Below are 3,447 nucleotides of genomic sequence, written 5' to 3' on the forward strand. Positions count from 1 at the left end.
TATCACCATCACAACTCTGATCTTTACCATTTTTCTTAGTTCGATCCTATTAGTAGTATCTTGATTTAGTAGAATAAAGTCATGGCATGATCTAGTTTTGAGTTTTGCTTTATGATCCTTCTTTGTAATCGAGTCCGTGAGCTATATAATAAAGATTAGTATTGAGTCAAGGGCTTGAGTATTTTGCCATGATCTTGGGTGATTAAAAGAAAAAAGAAAAAAAAAGAATCAAAGAGTTCATATTAATCTTAGTGAAAGTAATGGCTCCACATAGAAAGAGTATGATGATTAAAAGTTGTTGGGAGTTGGCAAATATAGCTTTGGCCATCGTTGCAATTAATAGGAAGTAATAAGGAAAGAGAGGTTTCACATATAGATATATTATCATTGACATCTTTTATGATTGGGAGAACTCATTAAAATATGACATGCTAAAGAGTTGATGTTGGACAAGGAAGACAACATAATGAGTTATGTTTTCTTACATCTGAGATAAAGTATGTTGTCATGGATCCTCTATTGTGTTGAGCTTGCCTTTCCCCCTCATGCTAGCCAAATTCTCAGCACTAAGTAGAAATACTACTTGTGCTTCCAAAAACCCTTAAACTAGTTTTGCCATGAGAGTCCACCATATCTACCTATGGATTGAGTAAGATCCTTCAAGTAAGTTGTCATCAGTGCAAGCAATAAAAATTGCTCTTTAATTATGCATGACTTATTAGTGCGGAGAAAATAAACTTTGTACGAACTTGTTGTGGACGCAATAAAAGCGACGGACTGCATAATAAAGGTTCACATACAAGGGGCAATATAAAGTGACGTTCTTTTGCATTAAGATTTTGTGCATCAACCCTAAATGCGCATGACACCTCTGCTTCCCTCTGCGAAGGGCCTATCTTTTATTATTATCCTCTACTTTATGCAAGAGTCACAGTGATCTTCACCTTTCCTTTTTTATTTTTATCCTTTGGCAAGCTCAGCATGTTGGAAAGAACATGATATATATATATATATCTAATTGGATGTGGGGGAGCATGAATTATTATTGTTGACGTTACCCTTGAGGTAAAAAGTTGTGGGGCAAAACTATAAGCCCCTATCTTTCTCTGTGTCCGATTAAAACTCCGTAACCACAATTATTGCGTGAGTGTTAGCAATTATGAAGGACTAAGTGATAGTTGAGTATGTGGACTTGCTTTTAAGCTCTGACATAGACTCTTTTCGATGTTATGATAAATTGAAATTGCTTCAATGAGTGAGGGTATAATTTGTTGGTGCCCAATAAGGTTTCTGATTCATACTTTGGCTTTGTGAAAAGATCATCACTTGAACATGAGTAATCATATGACAAATTCTATATATGTTGTTGTTATGAAATAATCATGATGCCTTCATGTACGTATTTTATTTTTATCGATGCCTCTACCTCTAAACATGAGGACATATTTATTGTTACCGGCTTTTCGCTTGAGGACAAGCGAGGTCTAAGCTTGGGGGAGTTGATACGTCCATTTTGCATCATGCTTTTATATCGATATTTATTGCATTATGGGCTGTTATTTAACGTTATGTCACAATACTTATGGCTATTCTCTCTTATTTTACAAGGTTTACATGAAGAGGGAGAATGCCGGCAGCTGGAATTCTGGGCTGGAAAAGGAGCAAATATTGAAGGACTATTCTGCGCAACTCCAAAAGTCCTGAAACTCCACGGAATACCTTAAAATAAATAAAGAAAAATCGTCGCCAAAGATGAAGGCCAGGGGGGCCACACCCTGCTCACGAGGGTGGGGGGCGCCCCCCTGGACGCGCCCCCTATCTCGTGGGCCCCCTGGTGGCTCTAAGATGCCCATCTTCTCCCATATGAAGTCTTTCAATGAGAAAAAAATAGAAGAGAACCTTTCGGGACAAGACTCCGCCGCCACGAGGCGGAACCTTGGCGGAACCAATCTAGGGCCCCGGCAGAGCTATTCTGTCGGGGACACTTCCCTCCGGGAGGGGGAAATCATCACCATCGTCATCACCAACGCTCCTCTCATTGGGAGAGGGCAATCTCCATCAACATCCTCACCAGCACCATCTCATCTCCAAACCCTAGTTCATCTCTTAGATCCAATTCTTGTCTCCAAGTTCGGGATTGGTGCTAGTAGGCTGCTAGTAGTGTTGATTACTCCTTGTAGTTGATGCTAGTTGGTTTATTTGGTGGAAGATCATATGTTCAGATCCTTTATGCACATTATTACCCCTCTGATTATGAACATGAATATGCTTTGTGAGTAGTTACGTTTGTTCCTGAGGACAAGGGAGAAGTCTTGCTATTAGTAGTCATGTGAATTTGGTATTCGTTCGATATTTTGATAAGATGTATGTTGTCTAACCTCTAGTGGTGTTATGTGAACGTCGACTACATAACACTTCACCATTATTTGGGCCTAGAGGAAGGCATTGGGAAGTAATAAGTAGATGATGGGTTGCTAGAGTGACAGAAGCTTAAACCCTAGTTTATGCGTTGCTTCGTAAGGGGCTGATTTGGATCCATATGTTTCATGCTATGGTTAGGTTTACCTTAATACTTTTGTTGTAGTTGCGGATGCTTGCAATAGAGGTTAATCATAAGTGGGATGCTTGTCCAAGTAAGGGCAGTACCCAAGCACCGGTCCACACACATATCAAATTATCAAAGTACCGAACGCGAATCATATGAGCATGATGAAAACTAGCTTGACGATATTCCCATGTGTCCTCGGGAGCGCTTTTCCTATTATAAGAGTTCGTTCAGGCTTGTCCTTTGCTACAAAAAGGATTGGGCCACCTTGCTGCACTTTATTTACTTTTGTTACTTGTTGCTCGTTACAATTTATCTTATCACAAAACTATCTGTTACCACTTTTTTCAGTACTTGCAGAGAATACCTTGCTAAAAATCGCTTATCATTTCCTTCTGCTCCTCGTTGGGTTCGACACTCTTACTTATCAAAAGGACTACGATAGATCCCCTATACTTGTGGGTCATCATGCCCTCAACACGGACGCATAGACAACAGAAGGGAATATATCAATAGCGCCACGGACACACAGGGGGTCAACACACCAAACTCTGAGACGAGTAGGGCCAAGGATCTGAAGGGAGTTAAGGTCAACCATAATGGGTTTGCCAATCAGCACGCCAAAAGCCATCAAGAACTCAGAGGAGCGTAGGGCAGGAGGGACATCGTCGACAAGGACCCAAACATCAGAGAGAAAGGTAATCGATTTGGAGCCATTGGACGCGGCCTTGACGGACACAACAAGTTTGTTAAGAGGCAACGTGAAACTAGTGCACGAGGAGATCATTTTAAGACTTTCTTTGGAGGGAGAAGCAACCGTAAACTCGAAATTAGAGAGCTGTCGGACATGCTAGTCCCAACCACCATTGTCCCATAGTTTAAGCTCATTGAGAAGATCCCGA

This window comes from Triticum aestivum, chromosome 3B, assembly GCF_018294505.1.
Source record: "Triticum aestivum cultivar Chinese Spring chromosome 3B, IWGSC CS RefSeq v2.1, whole genome shotgun sequence".
NCBI classification, from domain to species: domain Eukaryota; kingdom Viridiplantae; phylum Streptophyta; class Magnoliopsida; order Poales; family Poaceae; genus Triticum; species Triticum aestivum.